Source organism: Lissotriton helveticus, chromosome 7 (genome assembly GCF_964261635.1).
Source record: "Lissotriton helveticus chromosome 7, aLisHel1.1, whole genome shotgun sequence".
Classification (NCBI taxonomy): Eukaryota; Metazoa; Chordata; class Amphibia; order Caudata; family Salamandridae; genus Lissotriton; species Lissotriton helveticus.
The window spans coordinates 153,709,058-153,724,725 of record NC_136068.1 but is presented as its reverse complement, the minus strand read 5'-3'; the positions used below and the strand labels follow the sequence as shown (position 1 = coordinate 153,724,725).

Here is a 15,668-nt window from a genome sequence, read left to right as displayed (position 1 = left end):
CAATGTTATCCTATGGAAGGAAATTCAAGTCACAGGTAAAGTAGGTTCTTGTTACTTTTGTAATCCAGTACTGGACTCCTAGGTTCAGCACTGGGACCTCTACCTAAGACAGGTAAGTAATTATGGTTTGATAGTTGGTACGATTTTTAAAGAATATTTCTAGTTTGCAAAAATCGACACTTGGAAGAAATTTCACAGAAAAACAGTCAATGGTTTCCTACGGAAGAAAATTCAGGTTACGGGTAAGTACGGTTAGGATTACTTGCTTGGTTCAGTACTGGGCTCAAAGGTACAGTACTGGCTTCTCTCCTGATCACAGGTGAGTAATTTGGAATTCGGTATCCGGCTGATTTTAGGTGAATATTTTAAAGTTTCAAAACTCCATACTTAGACGAAATTTCAAGTGAAAACCAGTCAATGTTAATCTATGGAAGGAAAGTGAGTTATCAGCTTTTAGGTGAGTACTCGACTGGTGGAGTTAAGGTTCTGGGCATAGACTCAGGGGTCTCCCAGGGTCGGAAAGGTATAGTAGTTACACCCTCAGCAGCACAGAACCAGCCGGGTGCAGAGAGAGTAGGTCCAATGCAATCCCCGTAGGGGGCCTTCGGTTGGTGGCTGCAAGCAAGCAGGCCACGTGGCTGTGGGAGCTGAGCTCCTGGTCACTTACTCAGGGCAAGTGGGGAAGTAGAGTAGGGTAGTTGTTGCACTTCCAGCAGCACTCGGGCAGCTGGGTGCAGGGTGCTTTTGAGCCGTCGGGCGCTCAATGTTATCCAATGGGAAAGTTAAAAAGTGAACCAAGGCTGCAGAATCGGGGACGGAGATTCGAGAGGTAAGTTTGGATCTTGGAGAAGAGGTAGGTACCCCAAAGGAGGGCACGGGGGCTGCAGGGCGCCGGGTGCAGGGGTGTCTTTTGGTGTCTGGAAATCGTACCCCTGGCTGGTTGCGGTTGCGGTTGGAGTGGTTCCTGGTTCTGAGGCTGCAGGCGTCATCTGGTTCGTCGAGGAGGGTCTTTGGGTACTGGACTTCGGGTCCCAGTCGCCGGGGGGACGTCCTCATGTTCTTGGGTCACTCAGGCACAGGCCAGGCTTGGCGGGTGCAGAGTGGGCTGGATTTGAGGTTCCTGGCTGGCACCAGGGGTATTGCTGTTGGAGCAGAACCTCTGCTCATGGGAGTCCCAGTCTTTTGGAAGGTTCAAGGCAGGCATGTCCTCCAGGGTTGTCGAGGTTGCTGCCCGCAGGAGACGCCGGAGTTTCACAGGAGCAGAATCAAGGATCAACAGACCTGTAGGGTTCTGGGTCCAAGTCAGTGGGCGTTGTCCTTTTGTTAGCAGCTGTGCAGCAGTTCTTCTTGTTTCTTGGTCTTCTGGTTGTTGAAATCAGGTTCTGAGGAAGGAAGGTTCAGGGTGCCCCTAAATACTAAATTTAGGGGTGTTACATGTAGGGCAAGGGCAGGGACCAATGGGTCCCTGTCCTGGGGTGGGTACACCCACAAGCCTGCTCCTCTCCTGTGGGAGGGGGACAGGAGCCTAGCTGTGATTGGACAGGGCTCCCCATCTTCAAGATGGCCCGAGCCCGGAGTCGTGCTTCACCTTGCCTCTTGCACCTGAGGGGTGGGGTTGGCATAGCCTGGCACATCCCCTTTCCTCACTTAGGGTTTTCTGTTGTTCTTCCCGCCAGTGTGGGGGTCAGAACCAGTGGGGGCCAGTTGCTGAGTACAGCAAGTGGCCTGGAGAAGCTCACAAGGGCGGTATGCCTTTGAAGCTTCCCCTGCCCATTCTGGGGGAGGAGGCTTGGCACCTTGTTCAGGATGTGCATTGTTTCAGGCCCCCGAGAGCGGCAGGCTCTCGACCTAGGGGTCCAGAAACATGTCTGGTGTGTGGCAGCCTAGGCAGCCGCTCAGACAAGACGTGGATTGTAGGTTAGGTTTCAGGGGGCATCCCTAAGATGCCCTCTGTAGTGCATTTTACATCAAATCCCACACTGGCATCAGTGTGGGTTTAATGTGCTGAGAAGTTTGATATCAAACTTGTCAGTCTTCAGTGTAGCCATTATGGTGCTGTGGAGTTCGTAATGACAACCTCCCAGCACCATATACTCTTAATGGCATAACTGCACTTACAGTGCCCAGGAATGGCCCTGGGTACACGGTAGGGGCACAGGGCTCATGCACCTGTGCCCACACCACTGGCATAGAGCACCCAGCTAGAGGGGTGGCTGGTGTGGGCCAGGGCAGTGGGTTTTGTGGGCATGGCACACAGGGATGTGTGCCATGTCGACTCTTTGTTTAGTTCTGTACTTAGCCACTCAGCCTGTAAAGGCAGTGTGTGGGTGTCAGGGTGCAGTACCCCTGAGGGTGGCACAATGAGTGCTGCAGCCCTTAGGGGTCTTCTCTGGTCACCATGCCCTGGATACCTAGGGTCCCATTTACTAGGGGCTGACAGGTGGCCAGAGATGCCAATTGGGTTTTGGTATCAACACAGTTTTAGGGAAGGAACACAGGCCCTGGGCACCTGGTTGGCAGGAGCCCAGGGCACACTCAGTCAAAGCACATCAGCAATTCAGCAAAAAGTGGGGGCATACCTATGCAAGAAAGATGGCACTTTCTCGCAGATACCTCTAATTAAAAAAAAGATGTGATATTCTGCTTATCAATATCCCTCAATTTCTTTGAAATGATCTCCTTAATGATGTTATGTAAAGGAAAATCATCCATAACATAGGTAATATATTGAGAATGAAACCCCTCATCATCCAGGTTTTTTTAAATCAAATCCAAGGACTTCACACATATGTGCCAGCATTTCTGAAAGCACCTTCCCTTGCAAACATTTGCCTTTTGGTGAACATGTTTCCTCTTCTGCACAGCTTTCCCCTTGGGAGCAGAAGAAAGAGCCTCTGTGCTCTCGTTAGCCAAAACTTGAAGTAGCAGGAAGTAATCAATGCTTAAGGCACCACTGCCTTTTCATAGTTGTTTCTAGGCAATCAAATCTCAGCCACGCCGAGATTTGGCTGCATAAGAAATTACACTCTCCCTCCCCGCAGTTGTGTGTTTATACGAAACACCACTGCGGGCCTAAGTGCTTATTCCTGTCGCAGAACTTGATTGGCCCGCCGCAAGCTGCACGCAATGCTCCCTACCCCAGCCAAGCTCAGGGAGTGCGGGTGGTGCACAGCAACTCACACGGTGAGTTAAAAACAAACAGAAACAAACAGTGTAAACCCAAAAAACGGAGTGCGTCTCTTACCTTGCTTGGACAGGTAATGAAGCAGGCATGAAGGAGGGAGGGAGGAGTCTTTATTCTATTTTTTAAAAATAAAACTGAACCAGAACATCCTAATGGATGAAATACAGATGGTAACTGAAGGGAATAGATGTGTGAGTGATAGAGGGAACCATTTGCAAAAAATACCCTGAGGACTTAAGATCAATGATTTCAAAATGCAGTTTCACTATCCTCGCTGGAGACGACAATATGGGGGCACTGACTGCAACCTGACCCCCAATCTATGGAGGTGCCGGAGACCTGAGAGGTGACTGGGCATCTGAAGATTACTCTGGGTGCAGGTTAGCATGGTGGGAAAGAGGCCACAACCAGACTGGGAATCACAGCCTGAGGGAGGAGCTCCTAGAGCGCCCGGATGAGGTATGGTCAATTGACGCTGGCCCTCAACATCTAGCTAGAAGAACCCATAATAATCCAACGTCATAAAAATCCAACATCATAGTATATGATGATAGCAACCAATAGATTGTGTCTGCAGACCTCGGCTTGATTGATGCTAGAGTGAAGAGTTATCATAATGAAAGAGGTCTTCCTATGAATATCTTCTTTTTCCTTTTTGAGACCCCTACTGTTCTTTATGAAGTAAGGCAGGGATTCCACTAATGGTCAATGTATATGGAGGTGATCTCTACAAAACTCTGTTTGGAATATACTATCAGGCAGCCAGGGGGAAGGAAAGGATCCTTATGTACTTTTAAATAAAAGCTAGGACCATATGGATGATCACATTTGGCAAAAGCAAATTCTTCTTACTCTAAACAACCGTTATCCTGCCAATTGACATGAAGATCAGGGTATCTGGTGATGACCTATTGATACATTCCTTTTGTTCAAACATCATAACATTCTTTATCGATAACTGCCACCTGGCTTCAGCAATGTGTCTATTGTGTCATATGGAATTGTTGGAATATATTTTGATTTACATTTTCATCCACTCATACTACTTACATTAGCTATACCCCACTTTTCCAATAATTCATTCTATTGTACCTTTGTTATTTTTAGGCATGTGCGAATTATTAGCAATTTCAGCAAAATGTATTCAAAATTATTTGTAATTATGCAAAATGTAATTCTGTAATTTTGGGCTATATTTTAGCATGAGATGCATTCTTGTGTCCGCTTCTGATGTGAGGTCGCATTTTGTGCTGAAAAAGTGCAAAAACAAGAGCACTGTGAACAGCAGTTCGTTTTCAGTTGTTCCTGTGCATTGTGGTAAATGTTTCCCGCAAATGGTCGTTTTGTGACATAGAATGCCACATAGTTATGTGAAATTGTGTAATTTCAGAAAGTTCGCGTAACAAGCATAATCTAAATGAATGTGAATGATCTCTGCATAATTTACATTTTGCCCAGGTCCAATTATTTTGCAAAGCCTTTGTGGATATGTCTAAGCTTTGTAAGGTCTTCAAATGACAGTATGTTCTGTAATTACTGTTAATCCACATAGTGATGTTTTTTTCTTTAAATTCTTTGTGTGCTTTCAGAAATTCTAGGTAGGGGACAAACTTAAAGGTGTCAATTATGGTCTGCACAAATCAAAACTTTTGTCTGGACAGAAGGAGGTTCCTAAACTTTAAAAGTTCCAATTCACACTTGGTTGGATTGCAGTCTGACAAGTTAATTACTGTTCGACTTGCCTGTTTAGATCTTCGCTCTCCTCCTTGCCTTAAGCCCTGACCTCCCAATTTTTCTGTGTTGTACTTGTGCTTTTTCTGTGTATATTTCTCTTCCTCTCTCTTTCTTTGTTTGCCTCTGATCAGTTTTCAGTTTTGTCTCAGCAGCCACAATACGTCCAACAAAATGCCTCTTGAGGTCGAGGGTGCTATTGTTCTGCTTTTCTAATTGAATCAAAATGTTTGGCAACTGTAAGAACTCTACCCTTTGGAAGTCCTGTCAATCTCTCAAGACTTTTCATTGTTTCTTCCGTTTCTCCTTCGAATTTATTTAATAGCACTGTAATTCGTTGCTTGAAACTTAATTCCTGGTTCCCTGCCTGGGTAAGCTCCTTTTAAGTTTCAGTTATAAGTATCCAAATTTCCTCAGGGTCACTCCAAACATTCTTGATGCAAATCTTTTTAAACTGGGATTTTCAAAAGATTAGTTATTTTCATATTGCTCGATCCCTATTTATAAATGTTTTCATTAAAAAATCTTCTAGCTAAAGTTAAAATGAAAAATGTTTGTAAAATTATGCTGGACAAATGCGATGGTTGGAAATATACGCCCAATAATTTCCAGAAAGAGTATAACTTTGATTTTTACTGTAGGGAGGGTTATGTGCATTTAACCTGACCTCGCAAACAGAGCTATATATTGAAACAAGCATTAGAAATGCAATAGGTCTCCGATTTATTTGAGTTAGAGCTAATAGCATTGTAAATGGCAATGTCTTTTAGCCATGTGTTATGGAGTGTATGCATGTGGTGTGTAGTGGAATTATGTGGGTTGGATTGGAATTGTAGCAATGGTGGCATGCTGCGCTTTAGATGAATATGTTTAAAAGTAAAGTGCACCATACTGCGATTGCTACAATAGTTAATTGTGGATGCGTTAACAATTGATGTGTGCACTGATGGCTGGTGGTGTGTGTGCCTGTAGAAATTGTGCACTGATGGCTGGTGGTGTGTGTGCTTGGTGGAAGCTTGCACTGCCGGCTGGAGGTGTGTGTGCTTGGTGGAAGCGTGCACTGATGGCTGGTGGTCTATGTGCCTGGTAAAAGCATGCACAGACGGCTGGAGGTGTGTGTGCCTGGTGAAAGCGCTGATGTCTGGTATTGTGTGCCTGGTGGAAGCCTGCACTGACAGCTGATGGTGTTTGTGCCCGGTGAAAGCGTGCACTGACGGCTGGTGGTGTTTGTGCCTGGCGAAAGTGTGCAGTGACGGCTGGTGGTGTGTGTGTGTGTGTGTGGTTATGTGTGTGGTTGCGTGTGTGGTGGTGAGTGTGTGGTGGTGTGTGTGGTGGTGTGTGTGGTGGTGAGAGTGGTGTGTGTGTTTGTGGTCTTATGTGTGTGGTCTTATGTGTGTGGTCTTATGTGTGTGGTCTTATGTATGTGGTTTTATGTGTGTGGTCTTATGTTTGCGGTCTTATGGGTGTGGTCTTATTCTGCACACTCACTCTCACTCTGCAGTCATTCGCACTCAGTCTGCACTCACTCTGCAGTTATTCTGCACTCACTCTCACTCTGCACTTATTCTGCACTCATTCTGCACTCACTCACACTCTGCACTCATTCTGCACTCACTCACACTCTGCACTCACTCTGCACTCACTCTCACTCTGCACTCATTCTGCATTCACTCTGCACTCACTCTCACTCTGCGCACTCACTCTGCACTCTAACTCTGCACTCACTCTCACTCTGCACTCACTCTGAATCTGCACTCTGCACTCTGATTCTGCACTCTGATTCTGCACTCTGATTCTGCACTCTGAATCTGCACTCTGAATCTGCACTCTGATTATGCACTCTGATTATGCACTCTGATTATGCACTCTGAATATGCACTCTTCACTCTGAATCTACACTCTGCACTCTGAATCTGCACTCTGCACTCTGAATCTGCACTCTGCACTCTGACTCTGCACTCTCACACTCTGCACTCTCACTCACACTCTGCACTTACTCACACTCTGCACTCTCTCACACTCTGCACTCTCTCACACTCTGCACTCTCTCACACTCTGCACTCTCTCACACTCTGCCCCCACACGCTGCACTCACTCACACGCTGCACTCACTCACACACTGCACTCACTCACACGCTGCACTCACACTCTGCACTCACACTCTGCACTCACACTCTGCACTCACACTCTGCACTCACACACACTCTGCACTCACAAAGTCACCTGGCAGCTTCCTACTGTAACAGACGCGTAGGCCCTTCAGGTCGGCACTCAAATTGCCTGCGGTCCCTCCTAGAGTGTAGAGCGACAGGCAGCATGAGATGTGTATGCGGCCCAAAGTTGATGATTACTCAAAACAGTCTGGAATGAGTCCACGGGACTTCTTGTAGCACAATCAAGCGCTGCTCCATCATGGTCGGAGACAGGCCGGCCCTCCTCTTCCCTATGACAGCGAGGCATCACGGGATGAAGACGGATCAGCTCTGCAGCTAATTAGACAAGGAAACTTACAAGGAACTACATGCATGGCTAAATAGTCTGGAGTGCAGGGAGTGTCGGCGCGATCCATCTCTTTCCCCGTCCCATACACCTATGACTGTAGCGGGTTGAACATTAACTCACTGGGTTGGCACTTTTCTTGCCCGTATCCTGGCACATGCAGAGTGGCGACTGAGGAGGAACTGGTATTTATTAAACGCAGTTCCTCGCTGCATTATCCGCCAGGGCATCAATCTTCAGCTCAATTGTTGCGAAGAACAGCACAAGATGTTTTTAAGCATTTAGATGAGAAAATGCACTGTGCGCGCGCTTTCCATATCTATGAGGCCATTTCCTCTCTCGCGGTTGTATTTGTTTTCAAAGGGGAGGACTGGGAAGGCGTTTTTAAAGGACGCGAAGGAAATGGTCATAGAATTGCAGTAGAATGGATTCCTCGTCAGGAAATGTGCTTTGAGCTGCAGTCTGATAGAAACGTGCCCGATAAACAGATTCCCTGCGTGCTCTTTGGACGCCGTAGCGCTGAGTGCACTGTCGATGTGCCTCACAACGTTTAATAACATATTTACAGCATGGATGGGTCTAGGAGGAATGAAATAATGACCCGAGACACATATTTGGAAAACTTTCAGGGTCGGACTGTTGTTTAAACAAGCAGAACATAGACGATACCGCGGCCGTCACACTGACACATGAAAGGAAGCAGAAACCAGTCCTTCTGAAACGAGCAGTGGTGCGCGCCTGTAGCCCCGAGCCCTAACAACTCGAGCCTGGTACACGCGCGCCCAGCATCTGTCTTCAATTACCGCGGGCCCAGACAGCCGCGATAATTGAAGAAATATGCCCTTCTGCTGCACGTGTCCGCACGGAATATGCAATAGGCGGAGCTACTCTACCGCCTATGGCCTATTGCGTGCTCTCTTCCGAAAACACACGCACGAGAAGGCCAACCGGAATGCAGCTGGCAAAAAAAAGGACGAAAAATCACGAGCAGCCAGGAATTTGTTAGGTAGCTTTTCGAAGACGCTAACTAAAGGACTCTTGGGCTCCGCCCACACTGCTATGCAGTGTGACGTAGGCCCGAGCCCCAAAAAGGTTAAAGGCTAAGGCCGAAACTCATCCCACTATTTACCTCACTAAATGGCATGGAATCCAAAGCTGCTTTTTGACAGTCTTTATGTTTATACCTCTATACTGTACTCCGGTCACTGACAGGATAAAAATACTGACCATTTCTAAGATGAGAATGGGCTGAGAAAAAGTTTGAGAATGCTCACAAAAATCTATTTTTTTAGAATGTGGCCAAACTTTCAAAGCATTCCCACTCTGGAATTCCCGCCTACACAAAATGTACTCACACAAAAATCTATGTGAGTTAATATTTTTACAAGTGTAAAACTACTTTTTGTGAATGGAAAAAGTAGGTTTCTAGTGTAAAAACTGAAACTGCGCATAAATCCCTATTTAACCAAAATGTGTGGTTATTTATACATTCCATCATCAGATCTCCTATCAACCAAAAGTGGAATGGCTTTCACTGACACTACTTACTGTTTTATTTTCGTAGGTTTAGTCTTCGACTGCTTTGCCCCTTGGTCAGTCGGTGACATGCAGTAACACGTCTAGTGAGCCAACCTCTGCTTCAGAGGCGTTGTTTTATTCACTGATGCAATTCTATGTCTCAGCATGCTGCCACAGGAAGAAAGCTTCAAAGCATTCCAAGAAAATCATAGAGGTTATCTTTAAAGTGTCTTGTTGATATCACAGGAAGTGACACCTTTACCAAGGGTACTGTTTGAAACATTCTAGGCTGAAAACTCTAGGTTGTAACTTGTAACATGCCAAAAAGTGACTGACGACCCAGCAGGAAATAACTGGGGCGAGACCAAACGCTTCCTAAATATAGGTCCTGATTACAAGCAGATCTGTCAACTTTGAAATAAAATGTTATCGTGTGATGGAGTCAGAACTTTGCAGGGTACGCACCGGGTGTTGGGCGGCGGTGTAGCCTGGGTTGCTAGCACCCAGGGCAATGCAAATATCCTTCCACTTTTCCTTTTAAATTTTGTGCCCCTAAGAATATTGCGCCCTGGCAACCGCCCCTGTGGCCCCGCCCATGCTACGCCATGGTGTTGGGGGAGCGGCTTTTAGCCCATCACCCCCGGGCTGAACATGGAAGGGGATGGCGAGTGGGTGGGACTCAAGTCCTGACACTGTCTGTACAGAGAGCCTACCCCCTCCACAAATAAATTGCAAATGCTTCTGAGCCTGCCGCTGATGTCCTAGGGATGTCATCAAACCCCTGCTGTATGTCTGCTGTGCACATCCTCCCCACAATAAGCTGGAAACCCACTTTCTGCAGGAGTTTCCAGCTCACTGTGTGCACACTGTGTGATATCGACTCTACACTGGGTGACTGTGTGAAGACAGTCTATACTGCGTGAAACACTGTGGTGCCGATAAATCGACAGGTCTGTATATGTGGGCCGGTGGTAAGCTATTAACGACATTCGATAACCATTACCTGGTAGTTACCTGGCAGAAAATACTATTTCCTATACCAAATTTTTGACTTCAAAATAAGGCATAAAATGCAGAATCAGTACTTAAAACACAAATTCCTCTTCCTTTGCCTTTTTCCTGGGCTTTTTGCCCTGAGACATTTCTGAGCTGATAAAATCTGTCAGGCAAAAACAGCTTGAACACAACTTGGAATTTAACTCTCGCTCATAACTTTTATTTCCACATTTAACAGCCCACCTTGGGATCAGGGCCACAGTTCAGCATGTTCGTGATGTTGGAATGGTGAAGGAATTCTGCTTTCATTTTTGACCATGACAAAGCTGAAGTAGCAAAAGTGCATGGTGTAGTGGGATGGCTTAATGGGATTTTATACATTATCCTGAAAGAAGCTTTTCTTTATTCGTAATTGCGCAATTAAAAGGGTGAATTTAAGGGTGTGTACTGCCAGCATAGTGGGACTGCCAGCTTGAATCATCTGTTTGTTGGCCCAAAAAAATGAATGTATTTTGAAAAAGACCGTATTTCAGATAACTCCTGTTTTGCACTTACCTTTCTTAAGGATATCTATTGTTAGATGGGCTCTACCAGTGAATGGTCCATTCCTGGGACAGCGTAGTGAGGCTCTTCCTCTGGACACTAGCAGTTGGTTATTGCAGACTCAGGGTCCAGTGATGCTTGTGAGTTGAGGTTGTGTTTAGCTCCAAGGAAAGTCTGGGGTGTTCAGCCGCTTCCATCTCCTGGACCAGGCCATTTGTTTGCAATGGGCAGCTGTGATGTCCAGCAAGCCCCCCTGCACAGTCAAGTCACAGGTAGGAGTTTAGCCTTTGAATGGCACCTAACACCACTATAGTTAAGACACCAGGACAGCAGTGCTTGTAACCTGTCTGGGTTCAACCTCTCCCCAGCTTTTTCTAAACCATGGGATGTGCAGCACATTTTTGAGTATAGTTCAGGATGTTTTCTTTGTCAATGAATGAACACATAGCCTCTAAAACTAGCAAACGCAAAATACATGTCTGATTACGGTGACTCTAACACACAGTGCTGGATTTCCAAATAAGCAAAGTAGGCACCGGCCTATGGGCCCCACTTGTTTGTGGTGCATTCTTAAACATTGTTTCCAAAAGATAGAAAAAAGAATCAAATTAAAGAAACGAAAACTTCACATTAAAGACTCTACAGAGAAAATATTGTGTTAATGTAATGTACCCAATAACAACCTAAAGTATATAAACCAGAGACATCAGGTTCACATAACAGTTTGTCTCTTAAAAGCTCATCTTCTGGCAGCTGTTAGTTTGTAAAAAAAAACTGGTGCATTGGGTATTAGGAGATAATCTGCGATGAGGGCCCCTGAAATTTCAACTGCCTAGGGTCCTCCACAAGGTTTCATCTGGCTCTTCTAACATAACATGTACAACCTCAGTCACGCATCGGCATAGTACTGTAATCAAGGTGGTCTGTAGATGCATTAAGCATGGAGAGATAAGTAAACAGCATGACATTTCATTTCTCCCAGACAACACTACAATGACGGGGACCGTTTGTCCCGGTCGCCTTTTTGGCTATACTCGTGGCCACACCCCCTCCTCTGATTGGGTCATTGTATTACAAACTTGTTTGGTCACTTACTATCCTACTGCTTAGGAACGCTCCCAGCGTCTTGATGCTGCTGAACCCTTTGGTTGATGCCCACGGGGGAAGGGGGTGGGGGAAACTGAACAATGGGCAAATGAACTACATCTGATCTCTACATACAATTCTCCTCTTCCTTAAGGGTGACAAGCAACAATACCATGTTCACCACATTTGCACAAGACAAACTCATTGCCCTTTTCAATTTCCTTCCTGTCTTTTCCACAGCTGTGTGCTTGTTAGCCCCTCGTCACACCCTTCTAGGAACACATTCTATCCAAATGATGTACATCCCGCCCATAGAAACCGCAACAAATTTTCCTTCATCTCTTTCAACAATGTGAGGCCAAACAGCTGGACAAGATCACTTTCACCCAGCACCCCCTGCCTACTAACAGATCTGCCAATAATGGCAGCTGCCCCATCTCATCGCTCTTTACCAACCATCAGAGTTCATGTCTCAGAAGTCCTGAAGAGTCACCATTTAGGTGATTCTCAGCATATTTTGGAGTCCAGCGGACCAAAGAATGTTCCACAATCCAAGTAACAATTGAAGTAAATGACCAATGCAGACTAGAGAAAGGAAGACTTTTATTAGCAGAGCACACACGCTGTGTCTGCTCCGAGAAACCAAACCATCAACTGTAAGAATTTAAATCCTTAGAATCTTAGACCCTTCTAAGGAATGCGGATAAAGGTGCGCATCAGCCAACAGTGCTGAATGGCACGCAGTGAAAAAACACAATGACATACTTCAACGATCTTGCGTGACCCATGGTCCTGCTTAAAACCTACAACAAAATCAGAAAAACATGAACAATCATACATCTCCACAGACTTACAACCCACTCCCAAACCCCATGTACCTATCACAGCACATCGACCACCATTCCTGATCATTTGGATTGCCTCTGGAATTCCTCTGTACCCACACCCAGCCTTGTTCCCTCAGACCAGCTACAATCAAGTGTGTGCCCATACCCTCAGCCTCTACCTAAAAAAGGCCAATGAATTTCCCAAACATCCAATAGCTACCAGTAGTTATCTGTAGACCATCCGCAAAGCAAAACACATCCTACCCAACGCTGCCTGACATCTTTAACTATTTCTGTCATAGCAGCACTGGACAGACCTCAATATTCAACCTCGGATTCAACAAAACTCTCCGACCTATCCCTTCTGGTCAGTTTCTGACCTTCTCAATCAGATCTTCCGAATACTATCCTCCATCAACAATTCCTGAAGCTTCACCTGAACCGAAGAAATCCAACACGTGAAAAGCACCATAAAACATCTACTACATACATAATATACACATTTCTGCTTTATATTTGCTCTAATAATAATGCGGTAATACTCAAAGCAACTTTTGCACAAGTGCAAATATGACCGGCTCCTGTAGGCTTGCATTTTTTACATTCAGTTTCGCCCAACCAGCTAATACTCTTTTCACCAATTCCCCTGCTGCTGGATCATACACCCACAAAAACTTACCACCAACTTACCAACTAAGGCCATTGGTGACAGTACTTTAATCAATCAGATTCAAAACAAATCCTCATTAATCAATTCCACTCTCACACTATCATCATTTTTTCTCTTGCTGTCCATTTCTTCAAATGTTTTCCATGCCTGCAGATAATCTCTTCCTGTGAACATCAAAATATTGTTCAACCAATTCTTACACTCTCACACCCCGAGCACCCAAATATCCTAGAAAGCTCAGTATTCCACGCCTCTGCTCCAGGGGCAAAACTCTGAAACCTCTGGCAATAAGAATGAGATAAAGTATCAGCAATGCTATTATTCACTCCAGGCATATCTTGCCCTAAATGCAATGTGAGAAAGCAAACAACCCCACAACCTCAACACCCTCAAGCCACTTGCCTGCTGCTTGTTAACCAAGCTCACTACTGTAATGTTGGCAACATCCAATATCACCTTCTTGATAGCCAGCTCACCTCCCCGGATCACCAAATCCACCACCAAGGGAAAAAAAATTCCAGAAACACAATGCTTCTCACCATCCTCAACCAGTGCTCCAGTCACTGCTCAGCACACTACTGAGCAGCTTTGGTAAGTGCCTCGTCAGAAGTAAAACGTGCATTCCACATTGTTTCCTTCAGTGACGTAACAAAACTTGAGGGGGCCCCCTGCAAACTAATTGGAGGGGGGCCCTAATGCTCCTGACCCAGTCAGGAGCTTTCAAGAGTTCAGGGGCCACGGCCTGTGCACAGTGCCAGAGGGGCACCGCCTGGAGCTCAAGGCCCCCCCGCATCGCGGGTTCTGTGACGGCTATTGTCACGCCACTGGTCTCCTTCTCTGCAACATACATGCTAACTCCATTGAAATTTCCCCAAGAATGTGTTGATACTTTCAGGTCAGCCCTCATTGCAAGAAATATACTTATCCTATGCTCTGTCAATACAGCTCCAGACATGGCTAAACCTAACCTCCTGCAAAAGGTTCCCTATCCTTCATAACACTATACACAAACTGAAGGTGACTATACAGGCTCTGTGTGCAGCCTCAACCGCCGGACTCAGCAAGCCTCATCGAACAACCACACAATCTCTTGCATCTTTTCTCCCGGCAGCCTCAACTCCATCAAGTCCAGAATTGTTCAAGCACCTTCAGTCTTGTTGGGTACCAATTGCATCCCGAATTCTTCAGCCAATTCCTGAAAATTCTCCAAAACTCTACTGCAGTCACATGAGCGCTTTTTTGCTCACAACCAGAAAACATCCAGGTAGCGCATCTCAAATTAAAACCAGCCTTGACTGACAAAGCCCATTGCAAAAACGTGCTAAATCATTCAAATGAAAAACAGGATATTCAACAACCCATGGCGGGCATGAGGTGAGGGGGAATCAAATCTTGGTTGATATTTTGCAACAAACACTCAAAATGTGATGGTAGGAATAGTTGCAATATGTCAATCACTGGCAATGGTCCAGATCTCCCTGAACTTGAACACAAATAACCAAAGACCTGTTTCACCCTGATTGGGGTTCGTCAGTCGAGTGTAACTTGGTTCCAGTGATGCAGTGAGCACGGGCCCCATGTCTGGACATGCCCTTGTCTCTTGGGGGCGGTACCTGGCATGGCAGTTCGGGCTGAACTGTTCCTATTGGAAGAAGGTCAACACTGTTTTGCATATGGCTGAGGTGGCATGGTGGGAAAAAAAATTATAGGTTGGAATGCTACTCTGAGAAATTGCCAGTGGATAGGCTTATTGCAAGCCTTCTTCCCATCACCTTTTGTGTGTTTTGTATTAAGCAACCAGGTGCTTAATTTGAGCTGGTGGTTTCCAGAGTTCAGCACTGGCACTTAATTATCAACACCGGAGCTTGAGCACACATTCTTTTTTTGTTGGGTACAGAGAGATTAAGTGATTCACCCACATTCACAGGATGTTGAGCCGATGTTGAGACTCAAACCTGGTCCCCCAATGACAAAGTCGGCAGCTCTGGCCATTCCACCACATCCCCTCCCCACTTGTAGGATTTGTTGGTTCTGTGGTAGACTGTCTAACAGTAGAAATGGGCTGGTCGAAGCTGCCTCCTGACGAGAGCTCCAACACTTCTCTTTTTACAAATTAACCACTGAAGCAACTCTGACATACAGCATCACTGGTAGCAGGCCCCTGAGAAAAGTTTGGCCCTCTGCACTTTTTATTTAAACAACTAAAGTACAGGTTTCCATCCATCATTTTCAATATATTAACTGTTCGAGGCTTCTCTGTTTTTCTTGTTAATTTTCCCATGTGTCTTTTACTCTGAATCTACAATTTGTTGTCCCACACTTTGCTGTGCTTTTTGATTCTGGGGTGGAGTGATGAATTAGGGAACCGAGAAATGTCCTAACAAGAACTGACTGACCTCTGAAAAGCCAGCAGGACTGAGACAGAATCAGTTACATATGTCAGATTTTGCTTGTCTGGAAATCTTCCCCACTGGCCTCTGTACCATTCTCTCCCGTTCTTGACATCCCTACTCCCTCTTTCAATAACACTAAGCCTGGGTGGAGTTTGCGGAGTACGGTGCAAAAAAAACTCAGGCTCTGCAAGCAGCGGAGTTTCTTTAGATAAATGCAGTTT

At 45.7% G+C, this 15,668-nt stretch overlaps 1 protein-coding gene across 1 annotated transcript in view; it reads left to right on the top strand.

Moving 5' to 3' along the window:
• Positions 1-15,668, top strand: part of ZNF831 (zinc finger protein 831) — a 485,428-nt gene that overhangs the window by 113,577 nt on the left and 356,183 nt on the right. The gene's annotated exons all lie outside the window — the stretch shown is intronic.